Genomic DNA, 24,640 nt, shown 5'->3' with positions numbered 1-24,640 from the left:
TTCAAGACCATGCTATGTGCCGTGTGTTTGGAAAGCCTAAACAGGCGACTAAGTTTTATTGTAGGCTGCCAAAAATGCTGTATTACAAGCAATGAGGATGTGGGGGGAGAAAGAGATGCACAATGAAATGCATACTGTCTTGCTCCTGGCAGCAGGGAAATTCATGGAGATAAATGATATCTTATTTATTTGGAAGAGTTTGCATCAGGAAGATGATGAGGGTAGAGGGGAGCCTTAAACATCACCAGGGTAATTTGCATTGGTTCAGATTCTAAACTCTCTCATGTTCTGTGGTGCTGCCAGTCTCTTCCACTATTTCAGGTTATTCATTCAAGGTTTGCAGACAGATTGATTAATGAATTACCAGATCTTGCGTAAAATGACTTGGCCTGACTTTTAAGCAACCACCAATGTTTTCTTTGCCAGTCTTGTGACTGGTGTTAATGGGTTTCCAGAGAGCTGAGCCTATGTAGGCTTTCTGTACTGGCCTCCTCTAGCATTTTTTCCACTTTTTAATTTTCTCCAAAACTAGTAGCCCAGGGCAGGCAGTTCAAGGAGATAGAATCTCAAGGAAAAAAAAAAAGACATAGTAGTCAAATCCTTGATGGCTGATGCCCTTCAGTGCCAAATCAGCATGATTTATCATAGCCATCTATTCAGCACAACAGAGGCTGGAGGTGAGCTGCATGGTGTACCTCACACAATATGCATAACTAGAGCTCTGAACTTTGAAGGAAAGCCTCAGAGCTATTTGCAAAGTGCTGGTGCTTAGTGAATACTAAATTACATTTAGGAAATAGTCTACTGCTACCAGTTATACTTCATTTTTATTCTTGACACAGACACCTAAATCAGAGAACAGTAACATTTCAGAGATTATGGTAGCAGTTTGGGTATGTTCCAACACTATAATAGGATCAGAATTTTAAGGCCTTTTTTATTATTACCAATAGTCACTTAGTTTCTACTGCAGCGTACTTTGTAGGGAATTACAGCTTTTACTAAAAAGATTAAAATGCTATTATGCAAATGATTGCAGTATGTTATTATGTTTACAAATTAACATCCATGGCTCAACACACAAATTAACTAACTATTCCATCTATATTATTAAGGATTTAATAAAGTAACTGTTGATAAAAATGAGGAGCTTGGAACAGTTAATAGGAACTGATTGTGATTTAACATAGAACTTAAAACATTGTGTTTAATGTTCTAGATGGTATAATGGCAGAATAAGGCTTATCAAAGTGCTTAAAAGAACCGAGATTGTGTGAACGGCACAGCAGCATGTCTGAGGCCTCAGAGAGCACAAACTCAATAGCTCTGGGCAGTAACGTACAGTGGGCAGCATATGGGAGGATCTGAAGGTAGCACAGGACCATCTCGTATCGACACGTAGTTTCCTGCTCAAATAAGTAAGTTTTTTGAAATTCAGATTCATGTACGTTGAATGTTTTACATGGTAAGCACACGTAGGGTACTTGGGAACTTGTGTCCCTCTAAAATGCATCCCGCAATGAAATGCTTCTATGGCAAATGGGATTTCACTGCAGAGAGTATCGCTGTACGGCGAAAAAGGGGAAGGCTGAGTTCAGGCTGAGATGACTTTACAAACAGCGCTGCAAATTGCTATTCCTAGCAGTTCATAAGAGATCATAAAAGCAAACAGATAAGAGCTACTGAGGTCCTGGAGAAATGAATGTACAGTGTGTGGTTATGGGATAGATTTAGTAGGGAAACAGACAACGTTGTAGCTTTAATACAACAATAAACATAAAAGGCAAAAGATGCAGATTTGGGATAGGAAACTTTATAAGAACAATAAAAGGTAACAATGTATCATAAAAAACGCTTGTGAGACTAGGAGAAAGACCCTCAGTTCCAGGGGAAGTAAATAGTGGAGGCTGGGCGAAAGTGCCAGAACTTTTGTATTCCTCGTGGAGCAACGTCACGTTTCTTGCATCTGAATGCGTTACCTTTTCCAGTGTCTCTGACCTGACTCAGGTGTCTGCATCCACTAAACAGGAGTCCAGCACAATAGCATTCTGTCTATGGGGATGATGTATGTAAACTATAATCTATGACTAGCTATGCTGACATTTAAAAAGGCTCAAGCAGTAAATGGAATTTATTTTACGCGAACCAGCTGCTACATAATTGGGAAGAGTTTATGCAAATGCACTGTATCTAATGCGAGCAAGGTGTGCTGCTGCTCCCTTTTCTTTCCCGCTTGGGCAAACTACAAACTGTCTAAATGCATCTCTCTTAACACAAGGACCTTGCATGTTGGTTGAAACCTTCAGGCAGGCAGGAAGTCCCAAATGAGCAAAAACCAATTGCTTTGAGAGCTTATTGTTTGATGTGTGAGGCCACCAAGACTGTTCCCCAGGCACACGATCAAGAAAATGCAAGCGATCCCCTTCACAGTCCCATTAAGGAGATATTTCACCTGGAGCAGCCATGGCTTGAGATACTCGCCGTGTCTCTGCTCAGCTGAGCACCTGTCCTGTGTGCAAGAGGGAAGTCTAACACTCACCAGAACAGTAGTGAGCTAATTAGGTCATTAGACGAATGTCTTGGCCTGTGTTAAAACCAGCCCTTGAGGACACCATGTTATGCTGTGTTCCCACTGGCTGCGTATCTAAATACAAACTGGTGTCAGCTGCCATACAGACTAAAATGTAATAGCCTCCTTTCATAGAGGTCATCTTAAATCCACTTTGGTCACAGTCACACTCCACATCTGTTTTAGTGAGATGCAGCTTCTTAAGGTGGCATTTGGACTTCATAAGCACGCAAACAACCGAGCTATAAATTGCTACTGCTGGAGTTATTTTGAATAAGTGTATACTGTTTCATATTTATAATGGTGAGGCTTCATAATATTCGCAGTGAATATATAACACAGATCAGTTCAACAAGCATGAAATTGTATGTTGTCAACTTGTCACATAAATAGAGCCATATTCTAGCTTACGATAATGTTGAACTAAATATTTTCTCCCTAGAACTGCAGAGAGGGTCGCAAAAAAGTGGGACAGTGGCTCTGTCTTTTGTTAGAAAAACACTCACAGAGACATTGCTAGTGGGAAGTAAATATTTCTGATAATATTTTTCTGATTTTTCTTTCCCGTTTGCTTAACAACGGCAACAGAAAGTTTGCCTTTCTTAGATGAATGCTAATTGGCTAAACTGTTAAATTTATTTCCCTTAATGGTTTTATTTCTAGTGTAACCTCTCTTTTTTTTTTATTGTTGCTATTTTTGCACTGTGCATCATTGCTAATTGCTGCTAAATGCTCCATCTTAACCCTGGCACGCTCTTTCCCTGCTGCCCCATCCCACTTAACATTAACTCAGGCCCATACCATTACAGAAGGATAAATCGTAGTGAGGCTTAATTTAGGTTGTGTTTTTTTTTTTTTCTTAGTGCCACTAACCTATTGTGCATGTGTAGGTCAGGAGGCAGAAATTGCATGGAGCAAATTTGTTGCAGGGAGAAAGTTTTGATATTGAATCAGATCGAACTTTTTTTTTCCCCATGAGCAGAAAAAATACAAGGAAGAGTGTGCGTGCACGTGTGTATGTTTGTGAAAACTTATCCACGTGTAGCTCTTGTCATACTGCAGTGGTTAATACTCAGATGCACCAGAAATTTGCAGCCTTTCTGGAGGAGTGCCCTGTGCCAGCTTCTGGGGCTTTTTTTCTTCAATGTCTGTTTTTTATTTTGGTTGCTTTGTGCAGGTGCATACGGGATCCTAACGCCTTTGTTTGCGAGTGATGGACTGCAGCGTCGGCGAGCACAGGCATCTGACTGTGCGTGCGCTCACGGTCAGCCATGGAGGCTGGTTTCAGGTTTCGGTGGAAACCAGCCACTTTGCAACATGTAGTTGGTGGCTTTGGCTGAGTTTTCTGTTCTGAAACAATGGAGCAACAGCGTTGCTTCGTAAGGATTGAGAAATTAGTTAGCACTTTGTGGTGGTGATGAGTCTGAAGGACCATGATTGGAGTTTGCTTTTTACCACATGCAGTAATCACTGGGTTTGTTACAAAAGCACAAAACCAAAACCTATTGAGATTTTGGTGTTGTCATGAAGCCTGAGCCATGCGGTGCACGGGAATAATACTTCCATTTCCTCACACACATCTGTGCTTTTGTGCTTGCCTGTGAGTAACACAATAGGGTGCTGCTCCATAATGGGTATTTCTAATTACTAAGACAATAATCAGAAGAGCAGAGTGTTTTCTTTGAGGAGCCACAGTGGCAGCCATGGGCAAGTGTTGTTGACTTGTTGATTTATGACAGCTTTGAGTTGCCTGAACTGCTCACAGCCATCTAGCTCATCACATGAAGTTCAGGAGGATCTGCCCTTCCAAGCACATTACAGGGTTAGAGGTGTCAAATAGGCAGAGAGAACTCCTAAACCTCTACACTTCTGTCTGCTGCCACATCTGCTCCTGGAACGGATTTGGAGGGGCAGTCTATCAAGTGGTCTGATGGACTGCAGATCTGTCCTACAGGAGATACATTTTTGTGAAAATAGAGAAATCGGGTGGAAAACTTGTTCCTCATCCACAAGATTACTTGCAAGGGATCTTGCAAGAGATTACTACCTAGCGATAACGGTTATCTGGAGGATTGGTTGGTCAGAGGAATGCTTCTCCATGAGCAGAGAAACAATGGGATTTTTCTCCTGGAATGTTTCCTGGAGGGAACTCAAAATTGTTTCTGAAAGTACTCTTAAACCTTTGTGAAAAAAACAATTGTTGTTTTCCCAAGTTGCTGTTTAAGCAGTGACATAATGATGCAGGAACTGCACCAGAGAGTGCAGGTGATAAACGTTATGGAAGTGAGGCTTCTGACTGGGATTTTGACTTTGGTGAGAATGCTGTCGGCTTGCATGTTTCCACAGAGCAGTCAGTGACTCTAAGTGAAAAGCAGGTATGATGAGAGTTTTAAAAGTCTTCTAGTAGTCAGGATTTAGTGTTTGTTTGTTTGTTTGCTTTTTAAATATGCATGAGTTGGCCAACTGCATCTAAATCTAATGTGCTCCACTCTGCCAGGCCCTGTGGGTTGAGACTGAGTGAAGAGGACCTTGGGTCTATTGTCTCCACTTCAGGAGGGCTGCTTGGTGAGGTGTGGGCAGCCAGGTAGTTCAGGTGACAGTGTGGTTGGTAAAGGATGAAGAACAAACTTGGAGCAGGGGAGGGCTTCGCAGAATCACAGAATGGTTGATGTGGGAAGGGACCTCAGGAGGTCGTTTGGTCCAACCTCACCTGCTCACGCAAGGCCACCTAGAGCAGGAAGTTGAGGAATTATTCCTGTGTTCCTCTGCTGCTTCTTCTTCGCCCTTAAAATGATACCTTGTTAGGACTGATAATGAGTTCCTGATCCAATTTGGAAAATTTTACACTGTAGTCTTAGAAAACTATCGATTCTCCAGTCAGGCATGTCTGTATATAGCAAGAAGTCCACCATGGCCAAATCCTGGTCTTCAGGGGAAGATGGGTGGCAGACAAGAGTGTTGTCAATCTGGCCTCAGTTTTTATGTCAACATTCCATATAAGGAAACCTACTTCTTGGGCTGGTCTTAGCTTCCACAGGCCTTAGCTTGTCCATTTTCATAGGCTTGGTGTTGGACTAGTGAAATCTTAAAGTTACCAGGTAAAAAAGGATGCATATGCAATTTTTTTTAATAAACAAAAACCTAAGTGCGTGCTTATTGACATCTGGTTGGATGTGGCCTGTAAGGCATTTGACCCTCGGGGCGTGCACAGAAGGCGCAGTAGGCTTTTATTTCTACCTCTCTAGGGGAAACTTACGCATTTTGAAATTCTTTTTCTGGTTTTGTGTTTGCTCTCCCATTCCCCACCCCACCCCCCCCCGGACTGGTGTGGATTTTCTTGGCTGTATTGGCTGTCCTTAAAAGCCCAACAAGCACTCTTCACACTAGTATAAAGATATCAGGCAAAACAGTACCGATTGTCACCTCAATTGCATCTGGAGAAAAGCCAGAAAAACTTGTGGGCTTTTTTTCTAAGGCGTAAGAAAATATCGCACGGTCCTTAACACTGCAGAGACATTCATCCATTTCCAGTGAAAGAGTGTCAAACTGCGTTTGCTTGTATGTGATGAGACTGTTGCCATCTCTTGTCATTTTCTTTGCTGTTGATCCCACTCTTGTATTGGAAGGGTCAGGTCAGATGCCTCTCTGGAGACCAAGTCTCCCATTTGCAGCAGGAAATCTCTCGGGTGGAGAGGATAACGTTACAAAACAGAAGCTAACGTTACAAAACAGCTCTGCTGCCTCTGGCACAGTCTAGAGCATCACAGACCAATAACTCCTATTATGTCACTCTTCCAGCACCTTATTATCTATGTTTTCTGTAAATCTGATCTGAGACTGTCATTACCAGTTTCAGGTAGGTGAACACCATCTGGTGAAATAACCATGTGCCAGTGATGGGCTGGAGGGGCTCTTGTTAGTTAATCATCCCTACCTTCCCTTTGATGAGTTAATTTGTCTGTTGAGCCATGGAGGAGCCTCCAAGAGCTCCCAGGAGCCCTTTGTTAAAATTCTGCCGACAAATGGGAAGATAGGGATGATTTCACTCTTTTTGCTGGAGCCTGTGCTATCTATGATATTGCTAAATCATCCATAATGCATAACTTTCTATGCAATCTTTTTGTTACCGTTCTCGCGGCACATTACTTCTTTGTGCATTTACTTTTTACGCATTGTCACTGGATACCTAACCCTCCTGAAAATCTCATCTCATGAATTAAGGTTAATTGCCATGCTTCCATGTGGCCTTTTAGTAGCTGGCATACCAGGTTCCTTGGCTGTGATGCCAGGCCATACTCTTTTTATTCTTTTTTTTTTTTTTTTTCCCAGTTGCTAAACACAATCTTTATTTACTTGTCTCATGGTAATGCCTAAAAACCTTATAGTAGGAGGATAGTCTCTTCGTATGTACTGATGACTAGCCCATCCCTGTTTTATGGTGTGCACTTTGAAATCCTTGGAAGGAGCAAAGACAGTGAAAGGGGAAAAGAGTTGATCCTTGGGGCTTGTGAGTGAAGATAAACTCAAGTTATCCTTCCTTCAGAGGCCTGGGAGCACTGCTGTCTAGCCAGGCACCTCTTCCTCGCAGCCAGCTGGAGGTGGTTACAGCCTGCTGAGATTGCCCAGCCCAGGGAATACAGTTCTAACCCACAACTCAGCTAGGAGGTGGTAGCTTGAAATCGCAGTTGTGTCAGCATGATTTGAGACTACCAAACCTGAGGAGAAGCTGCCTCAAGTAGTACATCCCAACATGGAGGCTTGTTTATCTTCAGACCTAATAATAATAATAATAAAATTTAAAAAAAAACAAAACAAAAAACAAACAAACCCCCCTCGAAGACTAAGAAGCTAAGAAATGCTGTTGTCTGGAAGATACTCTGCTCCCTTTTTAACTAGTCAGACAGGGCGTGTTAGGTCTGATACAGTGCTCTCACAGCCAGATCAGGACTAGTTCTTGCAAGGCCATAAGTATGCCTCTGCATGGGTGCTGTGACTGGATTTATTAGCTTTCACCCAATATTGATGTTTCTCCTAGGCTCTGTTCTGAGAGAGAGCAAAGCTCTCCTGCAGGAACACTGGGAAAGTGATGGAGGGACACTGGGGTAAATGTGGAAGAGTCAGTTGGGATCCTAGCAGGCTATGAGCTCTGGCTAGAGGTGACCATAATGTACCAAGCAGGTTCCTGCGGAGTTATTCAGCATTTCTGTATTGTGTTTTCAGAACTGCATTGGGAATTATGTCAGGATCTCCACACTGAGTCAGTTCAAGCCCGATATGGTCAGAGCTAATAGACCACAGAGGGCTAATTCTCCACTGGACCATCAGCATTGCCTCCCAGCACTTGCAGCTCTGTCAACACAGTCCAGATGCACTTGAACTGCCTCTCTGTGGACCCTGTCTGGACCCAATTGGTCTTGTTAGGAGCAGCCCTGTGCTGCATAGAGGTGGTTGTTCTCTTTCTGGATCTCTCACAGGATCAGATTTGGGAAACTTTGATTTTTAGACCCAAAGCCAAAGAAGGAAAACGACCTATCCCTAAACTTCAACCTGTAACAGTTCTTGTTTCCTAATCTTCTGGTTTTGAAAATTGTGTATATATATTCTTAAAGATGTGCCTTAGCCCAGCCCGCATGTCAGAAACATTTAGAAAATGCCTTTTGTGGATCCTGGGGTTTTCTGTCAGTCCAGCTTGACAGATCCAGGAATGCTGCCTTCTCAAGCCTGTTACTGCAGGTTGCACTACGCGCAGAGCAGGAACCTCAAACTGGACCCTTCCGCTTGATTTCCTATTGTTCCCTTCTGCACCGTCATTCCAGCTTGCCCTCCATCACTCTAATGTTAGCTATTTGCCACAGGTTCTGTCAGATTGCTTTTTCCCCAACCAGAATTCACAGGGATGAACAAAAATCCACTCGTGTCTCTTGTCCTTCCCTACACCTGCTTCTGGGAGTGCAATGACAGATACCAGTTTTATTGTGTGCCAGTGTTACCGCTCTGTTTACAGCAGATTTAAGAGTTTACATTAGGCCACAGTGTTATCTTCCAGTTTTCCTAATTCTATCTGCTGGCAATCCCAGCTGTGTGGTTGGGGTGGCTGCCCCTGTCCTAAAGGAATTTGTGTCAATTTCTGCGGGGACAAATCCTCCCTGTGCTAAACCGCTTTGCAGTATTTGCTCAAACTGAAATTTTGACAAAGACGTTCTGTCCACATCCACCAGAAGAGATTGCCTTTTTTTCAGATGCGCTTGGAGGTAGACGCGTTGGAAGCTGCCTGTACCTGGCTGATAACTGAGACTGAGCATCTATGTAGCACGATCCATGCCCTTTTCTAATTTGTCTTTGAATGACAAATGTGTCTTCACTGAGTCAGCAAAAGAAGAGATCCTCAATAGAACTCACTGCCCTTCTATCCATTTTAGCAGAGCGGCTAGGTTTTCCCAATTGCTCCCCAAAATCAGTCTTTAAAAGAGCTCTTATAAAGACATCCTTCAAATGTATTGTCCAGAACTGCATTATATTCCGTAGTCATTTCTGATCAAGACTCATCATGTGCTGTTATTTCGTTAGAATCCCTCCTTAACCATACTGATATATTTCCAATTATAAAAAAAAGAATTCAAATAAAGTTGCAGGAATTTGGAGGTAGTCCACATCAGTCCCTATCACTGTTGGCCCTAGAGAGTAAAATCTAAGAGTTGAGTGTGGATGACCTCAAAAAGAAAAGCAAATTTCATTGCAAACTACTGCATTTCACACAGGAACCATGCACAAGTTAGCCCAGGTTCTCTTGAGAGGCTTAAGACGAGAAATCGGTCAAATTTTGCATGGCTTCAGTTTCTATTACAAGTGTTCTGTTTAATTCTAAAATTAAATCTTTTTTTAACTTTGCAACTGCTAGATGGTAAGCCAACCCTTCCTTGTGGAAGCAAAAGTAACTGTGTGTGAGGAAGATGGCAGGACAACAGTGTCATGTAATAACATGCTTGTCTTCAGTAGCAAAGGAGTCAAAATGCTTATAGACTTGGAAAGAAATCCTACAAAATATAGCTGAATGATGTTTAAATGTTTGAATTCATCTGATTTTTTTTTTCTGTGCAAAGAAAACGTGTCTCTCAGTGCCAAATTTGTACACTCCAAAATTCTTTGAGATGTTTAACTTCTACTTCTTGAATACTTGTAGCTTTGGCTATGTGTAGGTGTCTTTTCTGGTCCTGGAAGCCACTCAACTCATGAAGGATCAGGACCACTTCACCTGATATTCTCCCTCTCTGGAATCCAATAATTGTTTTGCATTATGGCATAATTGTACCTATAGGTATTAGACAAACCCGCTAATTCAGACTCTGAATATCTTCCCAAATTACATTCCATGATTTCGTTAGATTGTATCTTATCTCTAACCTTCTTGCTTCAATAAGCACACAATATCTAGCCTGTCTTCTCCCACCTTATATGCAAGGAAAATCATCAGGACTTAATCTGTTGCTGGTGTTAATGGCACGATTCCTCATCATAATTCCAGTTCACTTTGCCAGATATCCCACAAATGCCTTTGAGAAAGTATTTTATCCCTGATCCTGTGCCAAAGACACTTTTTTCCTCTGTCACTGCTGTCTGACTTCCTATGGACTTTGGAGTCTGCAGCGGATGACAGTCCTACACAGGGAAGCCCGCAAACAGATGCCACGTCTCAGGCTGTCAGTTCAGCTCAGAAGGTCCCTAACAGCAGATCCCTGATCTTGAGGTATTGCTATAGCCAGAAAGTGTGGTCTCTTCACTAACAAAAGAAAAGAATGGAAAAGTATACAGTAAAAAGGGAGGGCAGCAACATGACAGCTTTTTTTCCTCTCTTTTTCTGTCTGGAAGGTGGCCGGACATTGCAGAGACCCCGTGCACTGCCCTCCTCCCAGCTCTGCGCCTTGGGGCCTGCGTGCAGTAAAGCTGCAGTCATGGCAACCTGATGGAGATGCACAGGGGCTGCTTTTGTCAATATTTTTGTTTCTAAGTATCATCCAAATTCTATAGTAAAATATTTTCCTACTTGGCTTACAGTGATTTGGGAATCTTTGAGATGAAGCTCTGCTGAACCCTTAGTTCGCTTTCTCCTGCCTGTCTTTTCTTGGGGCAAACCTGTCCTTGTGACTATCTGTACAGGTAATGACTTACCCACCCAGCTTTGGGTGTTTTCTGGATTTTATCTTCCCAAAGTAAGTTACGCAAAGAGAGGGTTCCACTCAAACAGTACGTTTTGTGGACCCTTTGTTTTTCCAAGACACCGAGTTACTGTTACATTATAGCCTCTTCCTCCTGTGTTTTGGGGTTTGGCCCAGCTTTTCCTGTTAACCTGGATGGTCTCAATGCTCACTTTTGAACTCAGCCATGACTGCATTCCTTCCCACTGGTCCAAACTTGTCTCTTTTGCTGTAGCATGCTCATGTTCTTCCTACCATCTTTACCATCATACAGGTATCCTTTGGCTTTCTGGTATGGAGATATGTCTGACATACCAGCCTTATTCTATCATGGCCGTTCACTACTGTCTCTGTGTTATCTTTCTCTGGAAAACAACTCCATTCTGGATTGCCAGTAATAAGTAAGCAAATATGATGGAGACTTTTCTGTACAGAAAATGACAAAATCACCAAGTTCCATGAATGCACAAAATGAGCCTCTCCTTAGTTATGTTGCTGTGATCCCAATGCTCTTGACAACTATTTTTCATTTTTTTTCTGTCAACTGGAAGCTCGGCTGCAAGTGCTTTGGGACAGGGACTGTGTGCACTGTTAGCATCCATGAAATGTCGTCCCCTGCTTGGAAGGGGAGGCTGGTGTTGCTGGTTGGAGCCCTGCCCTCCACCGTGCCCGTGAGTGCTCTCTGGCCTGGAGAAATTGATTAATCTCTGCACATCAAATCCCATGAAGTGAGGATTATAATCCTGCTTTTTTGGTCTTGTCTGTTTGAACTGTGAGTACTTCCTACAGATACTTTCCTTTGTGATATAACTGGAGATCGTTCAGTGCAATAAGGCTGTTGCCTTTGTAGTGCTAGAGTAACACTTGACCAGGAGAAATTTAAATTGCAGGAGATGGATAGTAATGTTAATCATCATAATGAAGACTGAGCATTAGTTTTTCTCTGTGACTGTAGAAGGAAAGGCTGAGAAATAGATGGCTAAAATCACTGAAGGCATATTTTCAAAGACAGGGCTTGCTCAGCAGCCAGGTGACAACAGGAATGTTGTTTATTGACAGAGGGGCTGTGAACTTAACTCCTGACTCAAAAAGAAAACTTGCTTCCGAAATGAAGATCTATGGAAGGTTTTAATGGCAGTTGCAAGACGTGTGGCTAGGTTGTGCCACTATGCGTGAGTTTATAAAGGCATTCGGTATATAGCTGGTGAGGGAATCTGTGAATTCCACCACTATGTAAGAGTGAAAACGTTTCTCACCCTGAAAAGAGACTCAAAGAAAAATTGTGTCTGAGAGGACAGGCCTTGCCAACTCCACGGCAGTTGGATGCGATGCCTGCCCGATAAGGGAAGGAACTTCTGTTCAGCTGCATGATTAGATTTTAGCTTGACCTTGCCCAGCATTTGTCTCTAGAAGTTTGCCTTATTCAAGGTGCAGGTTTTAAATTATATCGACAGTGACTGGTGTAGTACCTGGGACATCATGAGGAAGGCAATGGGCAGGAAGCAGTGCGTGAAGGCGCTTGCTGCTTGAATCTGGTAAAGTTCCCGATCTGTGCTCATATAGCGAGTACCCACGGCAGTGTTATCTGCAGAAGTGCGGGCAACAACAGCAGCAGGGATGTTACACCACATGACTGATTTCTGCAGCGTTGTCTTTCAGACTGGCTGTAGCACAAGTGAAATGTATGTAAGGACTGAGAACATTTGTACTTTGCTTTGGAGTTTCTTTGCTTTGGTATCTTGTCATGGTTTTCAGTGAGGAGCAGAGGAACAGATATCCTGCTTTAAGACCACTTGAAGAGAACTGCCTGTAGCCTTAAAAAAAAAAAAAAAAAAGGCTAATTTTATATGTTTTAAAGATGAGGTGGCTTCATTAAGGACTATAGTCTTGCAGTTTTACCCCAAAGAAAACATTGATAGCTTCACAGTTTGGCTGGCAGGGAACCATGTCAGACCGTGGAGCCTTGCCCACATATGTGAGTCCTTTTACGGTACCAAAAATAATTTAGTTTTCTTCTAAAGTCCCGGGCAGTGAGCTAAAAATGTCTCACTCAGATACGCGTTTTGGAATTTCAGAATTAAATGTAATAAAGTAGATTTTTATTTTTATTCTCTTTTGATGAGACACGCAACAAGAGAGTGAGGATGCCGTGTTAGAGTATCTTTTGATTTCCTATTTGCTATATGTTAAACATTTATATTTCAAAGAAGCGTTTGTACCTATACTGAGTGTTTGGCAAATCCATAGCTCATTAGATGTTAACAATAGCAACGCTGCTAAATACAAAGGATTCGTAGGCAAAGTACCCCTCGGGCTATATCTCTGAGAGAAAAAGTGGCAAATAGAATCAGAAACTAATTAAATAGTCAGCTAAAGTGAGCATAACTTTAAAAAGCTCTAAAACTACCAAAAATGGAAACATATTACAGTTATCTGCATTCACAGTGCAGAACAAGTTTGGTAGTATTTAAGATAATTCTCTAGTGCCTGCTATTTTTAGTCCAAGGGTAAGCTTCTGTAAGAGCCTTTCAGCGTTGCATCCCTTTAACCTGGCCTAACAAGCTAAGCCAGTAAGCTGTCTGATTTCTGTCTTACAGGAGACAGAGAGAGAGCTAAAACAAACCATTTGTGGTGAAAATGCTCAGCCTATCTTGTCTTAAGAGCTTTCTTCATATAGATTTTTTTTTTTTTCAAATGTCCCAGTATTAAGCGTTGCTTGTCAGAGACCAAAATGTCAGGCTTTGCTGTTTGGAAATCGTAGAAGCACAGGAATGAGAGGAGGATTTTATAGACCCAGCCTAATGGAAATAAACATCCCTGCATTGCCACCGGTGAAACCCAATCGAGGCAGTTTAGGCTATTGCTATCGATGCGTCTGAGGAAAAAGGAATATATTTAGTTTTTCTCAGGGAAAGAAGGGCAGACATAAAGGGCTTGATTTGCTTCTCGGTTACACTTAATCTGTCCTGGTTTAACTCCATTGACTTCGCTGGGTGACGCTTGGTTTGTGCTGCTCTAATCCAAGGCAAGTCAAGCCGGGGTCGGTGTTATGCTCCCTGTGCTGCCAGCACTCGGGTTCAGAGCACCCTTTGCTGTCGAAACGGGGCAAGGCCATATGCAGCTGTAAAACACTGCAGTGCTCATTGCATGCTGGCGGTTTGGTGCTTCAGGTGGATCAAACTTTGCAATATTATTCACTTGCAGATAGCTCTTTTTACTGGAAATACTGTATGGTTTCCCCCTAAAGTATAGAATGAAGTGCAACCGTATTTACTTTCTTCTGTCTCCCCTCTTCCTCTTCCTCTCTCCCCTTTCCTTCCCCCTCACTGTGGTATGCTGTAATCTTTACGTACGTTTACAAAACAGGATTTTACTGCTACCTAAACATGAGTGGTCCCACCTGCTCCTCTCAGCCAGCTGAGCAAGACTTGGGCACAGTATCCTCTCCTCTGTCTGAGATAGGTAGAAACAGAGGTCGTGCTGCCTGGATTGACATTAGTACCTTCAGCCTTTTGCCCCTAGAAGCATCTCTTAAACAGCATTTCCCTTTCCAGGACACTGGATCAGGAATGGGATTCTTTCGTCCTGGGCTATTTCCACTCTGCAGCTCCCTTCCCCTCTTTATTGCTCCTCATTTTGGATGCTGATAGAGGAGGACAATACAAAGGGAGGCCATATGAGCCAGGAAACTGTAGACTATGTTGAAGCTGGTGACGTACAGGGTCCCACCTCTGGTTTAGTATTCAAATGGCTGCAATTTACTTATTATTCCTGGGGTTAGGCACATCCTGTGGGCTTTTGGCAGTGCATCTAGCAGCTACATAGAATCATAGAATGGTTTGGGTTGGAAGGAATTGTAACTTGCGTTAACTTCAGAGGGGATAACTTTTAAATTGAATATGCACTTTACATGAACAAACATGTCAGTGCATTTCCAGTAGGAAATGACATTTGTGAGCACAACGTCTACCTCATTGTGGCCAAGATGCACCCAAGCCACTTTTAAACTCATCTGTTTAGTTGTAGCAATACAGTGCTCAGCTGCAAAACTCACTTGATAAAGTAGGAAGAATTGGCTCTTACTGGCCTTGGGCTGGGCTGCTGTTAGTCCCAGGCCAGGTTGGTACAGATAAAGTACACAGGAACTGCTGCTCTCAGCTTCAGAATCAACATACCCGAAGAGCAGAGGATCAGGTCCTCAGCTAGTGTAAATCTGCTTAGCTCCATTAAAACCCATGGAGAGTCCCTAATTTACAGCGGCTGAACATCTGGGCCCAAGTTCTTCTTCTTTTGGTTACTAGCAGGATTAAATAGAAGTACCCAAAATTATTTATTATAGGTGCTGTGGCAGAATCTCAAAGCCCAGTTGTAAATCAGCGCACCGTTGTGAAAGGGGTTGTGTGAACACATAACAAAAAGACAATCCCTGCCTAAAGGAACTTACAGCCTAATTAATAATGATACTTAGTACAGTAATAGGTACTGCTGGACTTGACTGCCTGTTACGGGTCATTTTTAAAGAAGCAGGACAAAAAAAAAAAAGCGCCCAGGTTCATTTTCACCATTTCTGATGAAAAAAGCCACTGGTTACTACAGTGCCTCAGAAAGAAAAACACCATCTTTTACACCGTACAGATGGAGGGCTGGTGATCAAGAACATGCACTTTTAAAAGCCTAGCAGAGAATGAGCAATATATTCAGTTTTGACTAAGAAATAAATGGGAGAGAGGCAACTGTGGTGGGAACTGTAGCATGCACCGTAGTACACGTGCTACGTAACTCTGCTAGGCTGGTTGAGGGTACGTGAACATTATGTACCCTAATGGCTTTAGTGTAAACTAGCGAATTATTTCATGTTTTAGTGTCAATCCCATTTTATCAACATTATCTGTGAAGACTGGTGAGTTCCAGGAAACTTAGAAATGAGCCAACAGTGGATGTGCTCCAGAGGTGGCTTTGCAACAGATAGCTCTTCTGTGATCTGTATTTTTTTTTTAATATTTCCTGTTTTAAAATCACCATCTCTAGTTTACGATTCTATTTGCGTACACAAAATTGCATTGAAAGAACATTAAAGTCTTAGCAACTAGTGACAAATCAAGGAAATACATAGTTAAGGATATTATGAGACATCTAAGCGAATCCAAATACTTAACCGGCAGAAAATTCAGACACATCTCCTTATCCTGAAGAGTGTCCTCTGTGGTTGTAGGGGTTTACCAGGATGCACTGTTCAGTTGCTGCTTTTTGAGGTGAGGACTTATTTGCCTGCTGGGACATGCTTACATTTTGTTTTCATGAGACTGTAAAAGCAAACTGAAAAGCCTGGCAAAACGCACCTGTGATCTGTGCTGTTAAACCCTATACCTGTTAGCACCTTCCTTGCTGTGGCATCTCCACATTCTCACTTGATACTTCATTATAAAGGAGCTTTTATTGCTTTCAGCCTAGGATGCTCACAGTAGGGGTACCTGGGGTCTTCTCTCAGCTGAGCATCTCCTTAGATATGGGAACGCCACTTAAGTTTTTTGAAACTTTTTTAGGCTGGTATGAGTAGAGTGCACGTATCTAAAGATACATTATTTTCCTCTTCATGGTGGTTTCCTCAGTTTTTTTAGGGCTAACGTCTACTGTCTTTATTTATTTATCTACCTAAACCACCTCTCTAAATCATACGTGTGTGACTCAACACATCTGCTGATACATACCAGGAGGATGTTGGAGCCATTGCTGTGACAGTTAAAGACAGGGCCACAGCTATGTAGGTAAAACATATAGAGTAACTGCATCTTTAACCTTGTAAACAAGTTTTTGTGTTGTATCTGAATAAACTCTTTTAGCCAGCTCAGACCAGGTGGCAGCCATCCAGTTAGATCACAATAAAAATTGATGGGAAGCCCAGATGTATTAATGATGTACTATTCATGCTGCAGGTCTAAGGAAAACCGGTGGTTTTTTTCCTGTGAGACATGACTTGTGTTTGTCGTACCTGTTCAACAGGCATGGTGGTAGGTTTGATGAAGCTGAACACACTAAAAATTAAAACATCATAAAAAGCATTTAATGAACTTGATACTTTACAAATGCTAATTTCCTGGTCAAATTAAATTCCAATTTTCTAACAATAAAAGCACCAGATAGAAGTGTCTTATTTTGCTGTTTAAAAAGGAATTTTTGCACGTGTGTTCTGTTTGCACAAAAACCAGTCTCCACATAATTGAACAAAATACGTGTAAACTCTTCTCTGCTGTATTATATATAATTTTACCCTGAAATTATATTTGTGTAGAGTCATAAATCTCTAGAAAGAAGTAGGGATTATGATAGACATCCTGACACATCCAATATAATTAAAACTAAAGCAAATGCAACACTAAAATAGAGAATGAACAAAAATGACAAGACAAGATTGTGCCTCATAGTTTGCAAGGAAGAGTCTGTACTACCTTGCACTACAAGTGCATTTTTTAGAGATGTCTGTCATATCAAGAGGAAAAAGAAGGTTTTACATCAATTACATGTGTGAAATAATCACTGTAAAGTATATGTAGCTCTTTTTTTCCCAGAACATGCCATGCTGCCTAACAAAGGTATATGAATGTGGAAAAATTTTGTGTCAGTGCAGAGAGAGATTAGTGTAGGCATGTGCCATAAATCAAGTAAATAAATAAATCTGAGCAAGCAGTGTTTGAATATTTGGACTGAATTACTGCTGACACTGTCACTGAAAGCTTTGCAATGAGGAGAGTCCCAAACATCTTTCCTACCTGATGCTGTAGCCTGTAGCCTTCCTCCTCCTGCTTCCCTCTTTTTTTGTAGTACTGATTCCCTGCTAGAGCTTGTCTGGATTGGGATCCTTGGTCAGAAACTGTGTCTCTCTACCCTCCTGTATATTTATGTGCATAATAATAATAATAATTAAAAATCTCTGTCTGAGTTGTTGCTCAAGACCTTATCACATGCATGAACGATTGCCTGTACATGGGGAAGGGAGGATGGGTAAGAGGCGCCGTGTGCTGGCCCAGGGGGGAAGCTGGTGGGTGGTGGGCTCAGAGGCAGCCCGCGTACCCTCTCACACCCTGGGCAATGAGCTGCTTGCGCAGGTCGGGCTGCTCATCCGGTCTCCCTGCTCCCTGGCAGCAGCTTGCCCACCCCTCTGCTCAGCCCTGCTTCCTCATCAGTGCTGGCAGCCAGCGACTTCACCTCCTCCTTTGCTGCTCTGAGTGTCTTGTGCAGTGAAGGAACTCCCAGTCTTTCTTTTTTCCGTGGCTCTTTGTCAGACTCTTCCTCTCCTTTGTGCTTCTGCCCTTTCCCTGCTCTTGCTTTTCCCCGACAGAGCCGTAGGTGGAGTTTTGGGCTTCAGTCGTGCAGAGCTCCGTTCAAACCTAGCCCACCACAGGCTGGACAAGACATGCCAGGTCTTCTCCTCCCACTGGAGCTCCCCGCCCGTGGTGGTCTTCCCTGGCACTAGGCAAGGCAGCAGGATAGTATGTGCATGGCATGCCTCAGCATTACCAAAATGCGACTCCTGGTTCCTCTGGTAATACTTTTGCAGTGTCAAGTCCTGTACAAGTTAAAAGCCCCTCCGGTGAGCTAACCCGATCCAAAACATAGGTAATGCATTTATTTAGTAATCAGCAAATTAGCCTATGTAGTCAGTAAATGTTGAGGCCCAAACTGCTGATAAGATGATTTGCTTTCAGGTGTTTTCTCAATATTGTGCTCAGCATCAAGTATAAATTGAATAGAGTGACCTTTTGATACTGAGTCAAATTGACTGCATTTCCAAAGATTCTGTGGTTTCAATTACCATAAATTTTTGATATTGGGTCTACCACCGGTCCACCGATTCTAGCACAGCAATATCTTATCATTGGTCCCCTTAACACAGTCAATGGCACGATAGCTTGCTCTAAGATGACTTTTTGTTTTGCCTTTTCCCCAGAATCAAAGATTACTATCATAGAGGGGAAGGATGCGGTTTACACAAATGAAATTGGAATGGCTTGCAAAACGTGAATGAATTTTGGTCAGAAGATGTAAAACGGGTTACAGGTTGCTAGCTGGATCCTCAGGTTGCGAGATGAATAAGTCAATTAGTAGCTCTTCAGTTTATTAGAAACTTAATTGCCAGGCTATAATGGAAACTTCTGAACTGCAACAACTCTTTAGAAGCAATAAAAAAAGTGACTTTATGGTAGAAGAGTATTCGGTAGGCTCTTTTAAACTGACATGTTTAGCTTATAGCAGAAAGGTTAGATTTTTCCCCTGAAAAGACAGTCCATCTCACAGGAGTTATGGCAGCATTACTGCAGGTGATCAAGGGCACGATCTTAAAGAAAACCCTATTTGCAAATGGCCTGTGCTGTGGTTTTGTGTTGTGATACTTTAATCCCAGATATCTGACAGAAGTTTTATGAAGTCAGGTGAGTGCGTCTCTTTTGAAGAGATTTGACTTTCGTAACCTGAGTTCAGGTACCAAGAACAAACACAAGAACTTTTTGAGACTAGAAATATACACCGTGTTGAGTATATGACTAATAATAAATATAGTTACTTTTATGTTGTTATACCCTGGAGAAGGAAGGTGGGAAATGGATGCTGTGGGTGCTCCCATCTCCTTCAGCCTGCAGACCTTGCGCAGGTCCTTCCTGCGGTGGCCGTAGTGTCCCTGGGAGCGACGCTGGGAGTTCGTTCCACTCCAGGCACCCGGCTCTGGAAGTTAAACATTGCAGTACCTGCATTGTGTATAATTATATTATTTATGTAACATCATTTTGGGGGAGAGTGGGATGGCAGAGCATATTGCTTCAGATCTGCACAGTATCCCAGAAATCCAGCTGAGTGAAGCTTTTACATAAGTAAGGGGATGTGATCGATCCTACAGATGAGATACATACGTGACCCATGTGTTGAGCGATGGGACTGCTGAAATCAAAAAGCAAGCTCTTGATTCAAGTGGTCTTTGCCTACAGGCGCGTGTGAGGAGCATGAGTAAGGCTGTTTTCTTCAAGAAGAAGAGAAGATCTCTTGTTTCCTTCCCATACCCTAAAGGCATTTGCACAGGGGTGGTGATAATTAATCCCCACATTTCTACTACATATAAAGAAACCTGGCTGTAATTTTCTCCTGGTGGGACTCCATTTTGTTTTTAAAGATAATTGATAGCTCTGGACTTAAGCATTTCAATTATGGGAGTGTCTCTTGGGGACCAGACTAACAGACCTTGGAAAAATGTTCTAATGCAAATGCATCATGTGGATTTTTACTGTAAGATAGCGCAGGACGCCTGAGGATTTGCAGAGCAGTTGAACAGTAAAATAAAAGCTGAAATACTGATCAAAATGTATAATGGAACAGGGCTGGTTCTGAGCAGGTAGGGTGGAACAAGTAGTTCTCCACTTGAACCACTGATTCCTCTTTGGCCCTGGAAGAAAATGCTGCCAGGTATGGCCAGCTCTAAGTTGAAGAGAATGAGGCACTTGTCTCGGACGTCAGATTGAGAAGGCAACAAAATCACCAAGACAGCACTATCTGTGCCGATGCCGTGGCAGGTTGGTTCCTTCTACTCCAGAAGAGGGAAAACTTGGGCTATAATTCTTCCTTTTCACCGTCCCTGACCTCAGCTCTCCTCTTTCACGGGCAGGAGCAGTAAGACCAGCCTGCTTCCTGATCCCTTCCCACCTCTGACCTTCCTTCTGCTTCTGCCCAGCTGTGGCTTCTTATCCTCGGGTGGCAAAGCTTGGTTTGTGGGGCCAGGACTGAAATGCCTTCTGCCCTTTCTCCTGCATGTTTGCTGATGGGAGGTGCTCAGGGCTGCGGTGGTGTTGGCGAGCTTTTCCATGCCTCTGCATCCCTGTGTGCAAAAAGGGTCAAATCTGTACCCCTCATTTCTCCTAGTGATGTGAATATTAAGGACGTTCTTATTCCAAAATGTGTCATTAAGGAATTAAATCCTATTGGAAGTCCCAGATGTGCTCACAAGTCATTTTTGCGCTTTTGAAAGTAGTGCCATAATGTATTAGTATTTTTAGATCACTTGGATATTTTCAGCTGGAGGAAAATCTTTTATTTTCTTTGTTAATTGTGCTATGAATAGATCTTAAGCTACTGAGGAGAAATGAGTCGATATGTTGAAATGGTGATCCCTTGTGAGTTCAGGTGTACACCTGGCTGCTCTGAATTGCTTACCGAGCTGGGCTGCTGGAGCAGTGACAGCTTCTACCAGCTGCAGATCTGTCCCAAAGTTTCCTGGGCTTTTTACGAAGACGTGGCAAGCTGCCACTGCTCCCAGCTCCTTGGGGCTGTGGATTAATACTGCAGTTTAGACCTGATCTTTCAGTATGAGTCACTACGGGCCCTCGCACTGTTCAAATTATCAGTAAAGAATCTTCAGAGCAGCATCGTTTGTTAGCTGTTTTCACTCCTTGAGATGCAGTAAGCAAAAGCTGTGTGTAATAATCGTAACTGAAGAGTGGAGGGGAACAAATCAGAGGGAAGATGTTGGAGCTACTATTAAAATTTGGAAAATATTTTCAAAGTTGTTGGCTTGACCCTTTTCTGGAGTGAATCAGCATACCTGTGCTGACTGCGGGAGAGCTACAGGAGAGACCTGAATCAGGACATCTGCACACTGGCTTCAAGATTTTCAAGAAGGAATTAGTGATGGTAATGATGGTGGTTTTAAAATTTTGCGTAATTTTTTAAAGGAAGAAAATCGTAAGGAAAAATCACAACATTGCTCAATATATGCACCCTAAAGGGATGCATGTAAAACACAAGGTGGCCGGGTCTCCATTACAGCTCAGTCTTTGACCTCTGTAATGGGATTGCTGACAAGTAACAAGTATTATAGACATAAAATGCTAACCATGAGGTGAACCTGGCTCCATCAATAGGCAGTATAAGCAAAAGAGAAAGAATTATCAGGGGTAGAGGATTTAAATACCTTTGTGTGGGTAAATTATCAACTCATTTCATATAGCTTTTCACTGGCCAAAGAGAGAATATCTCTGGAGACGTTTTATTGAAGGCAGAAACCCAATTAGAATAAGATTGTTACACAACTAATAAAGCGTTTTCAGACAGAATTATTTTTAGTGCTGTAGAAATATTAAAGCATTAGAGCAAAACATGTAAAAGCAGAGAAGAGCACAGTTAGAAACTTTTCATGGCCTTCAGGCACCTCGATCACTCATTTTCAAGGGGTTGTTGTTCTGGCAGTTTACAGCACTAGCCGGCTCTCCCCAGTTCATTTGCCCATGGCACGGTGACACCAATGCCAAATCTTATTTCTTTTCAGAACTAATGCCGTTCTGGATACGCCAGAAACTTCTGCTGTCAGAAACATGGAAGCACGTTCATTCAGTGACATCCTTGGGTTCCTTGCCTCCTTTAGCTGTGTGAAAATTTACAGGGGTCAAAAAACCTCTGACCCCAATGTCTTTATGTTAAACTAAGAACCAAGTATGTTAAGAAGTTCATGTGGTGTGACAGGGAAGTGATGTGTAACTGCTTCTGCATTAAAAAAATCTATTAGTTAGCAAGATGAAGTCATTATGAATTGTTTTCATATGTGTTTAATAATTGCTTGTATTTGCTGTATAGCTTTACATTCAAGATTATCATCCACCCCTTCTTCTTACATGCTGTAGTTCATTTAGGTGGTCTGAATACTTAGGATCTCCTCCTTTAGATGGAAGCAAATCCTTTCAGTGTGGGAAGTTAGCGGAGAGAGTTCCTGAGAGCACACAGCCCTTCCTCTGACCTCTGTGGAGATCGAAGGTGCTGAGCTCCTCCCGATCCACCAGCCCTCTGCAATGCACAGGTTGGATGCCAGTCTGAAACGTGAACTTCTGCGGTGACAGTGCTGAAACCGTGAAAGAACCTGCATTTGGCCATGGCATTGCTTCTCCCCAGTGCTGTCAACACCAAGACTCAGGTTGTGATAGCAAAGCAGAAAGCTGCTGCTTCAGTGATTATTGCTCAGACGTTGATGCACCCAACCATCTCTTCCTCCTCATCTCCCCTCAGCACCCGCTCTGCTGTATCGAATAATTGTGTTTCTTTATAAACAGCAATTTAGGACAATTAGGAGCAATAGCATAGTTAAACCTTTAAAAGGTTATCTCGCAATGTCATTTTCTTGACTAATGTGTTCCTGCTGCCATGTCGTTTGTGAACAGACATGTGTTAGCCAGCTAGTGTGCTTCATCTGTGGTGACTTTGATTTATTTGCTCTGTAAACTGGGACTGAAGCAATAATGGAAAGTGACATTAATTGTTTAACAGAGTCCTCTTTGTCACATCCTGTGCTTTCTCTGGGGTGTTTGAATGTTGAAACTTGTACAAAACTAATTGAAATTGCTGTGATGAGGACCAGTGTCCACTCAGCTTTCTGTTCTTGAATGTCAGCGCACTTGAATGTCTGTTTAAAGCACGAGAGCTGAGCAGCTAACAGCAAATATCAAGGTTTCTTCTGGCATGCTATGATTAAGGAAGGCATTTCCCTGTTACAAATAGTAACACTTCTAGCTTTGTTGTCAGCTTTATAAGCTGCAAGGCTCACCGATGCACCCCACCAGCTAGACTTGCTGGAGCAGTTTCTGGTGCAGGGCTGGCAGTCAGACAGCCAGACCCACCCCCCCGCGGCCACCCCAGGGCTGAGGGGTGGCTCTCACCAACATTCATCCCCATTGCCTGTGAAGGGCTTGAAATGCCATTGGAAAAAAAAAAAAAAAAGTCAGCGTTTTGTTACATTGCAAAGTGCTTTTTTTCCCAATAATGCCTTTTTGTACTTCTCTAGAAGCGATACCATAATTTTCCTCTTTTCCTCTCAAAACGCGGCTGTGAAAAGCTGGATTTGGAGCGTGGCTTTATTCGCAAGGTGGCTCCCCTCTGCTTATTTCTGTCCTCGGCACACTGAATTATCACGGCGCCGTGCATGTGTCTGCTTGGTGTGGTGGAAACAACCACATACCTTCACTTAGACTCTCTTTCTCAGTGGCCAAGCCCCTTTTGGCCTTTTAAGTAAATGCTTCTCCTTAGCATTATCTTTGCCTGAGTGTTTATTTGTTTCTTGGGGATGATGCTGTAAGCACCAGAACAGTTTGTGCTCTGCCGTAGCTTTCTAGCTCGAGGACAGTTTTTCTGTAAGAAGCCGTGAGGTGTGATTTGGCAGAGAAGCCTGGCAGGAGCAATTATCTGTGTGGTTTATAAGCATCTCAGTTCAGAGTCTGGTAGATAAAAGTATTACTGAAAAAAGTCACGCTAAGGGGATACCCAGATTCGCTTTGATTTTTTTCTGAGGTGCAACTGGCAAATGTTTTGTTGTTGCCTTTTTTAGCTTCATATTTTAGTTTGTCTTACTGGTATATTCCTTGCTAGTTCACTTTATAACTGTGAGATTTGAACTTAGCTGAAATCTCTTCACAGTGTGAACTTGGAGTGTGATGAGCCACCCTGAAGCTTGTGGAAAAACTCCCAATTTGATATCCCTAGAATCAGTGAAAGGCTTTTCATTTACTCCAGTAGTACTAGGATCAGTCTAGGAATCTGAGATAATTGATCTGTCAAGATCAATTTCCAATCTTTCTGAAAAATAAATATAATGATTTTTACACAATTCTATTCCTCAGAACTCTCAGTACTCCGAAAAATCTGTACCTTAATATACAGTAGGGACTATATTTCATTAAAAAATCGGAAGGCATTTAAATTTACTCAATTTGACAAAAAGAAGTCTTGTTGCTGAAATAAGATATCTAATATAAATTAACATTACAGCCACATCTGATTAGGAATTAATCTACTTTTTATAATTGCAGTCTGAATTAGATAAATGCATACAATAGTCGCATTGAGCACTCAAATGACATAG

At 42.4% G+C, this 24,640-nt stretch overlaps 1 protein-coding gene across 3 annotated transcripts in view; it reads left to right on the top strand.

The window, feature by feature from the left end:
• Positions 1-24,640, top strand: part of PPARGC1A (PPARG coactivator 1 alpha) — a 376,447-nt gene that overhangs the window by 322,261 nt on the left and 29,546 nt on the right. The window lies entirely within an intron of this gene.

The sequence above is a fragment of the Tauraco erythrolophus genome, chromosome 5 (assembly GCF_009769465.1).
Source record: "Tauraco erythrolophus isolate bTauEry1 chromosome 5, bTauEry1.pri, whole genome shotgun sequence".
Classification (NCBI taxonomy): domain Eukaryota; kingdom Metazoa; phylum Chordata; class Aves; order Musophagiformes; family Musophagidae; genus Tauraco; species Tauraco erythrolophus.
The sequence above is the reverse complement of the archived record's forward strand: the minus strand, read 5'-3'. Positions and strand labels throughout refer to the sequence as shown.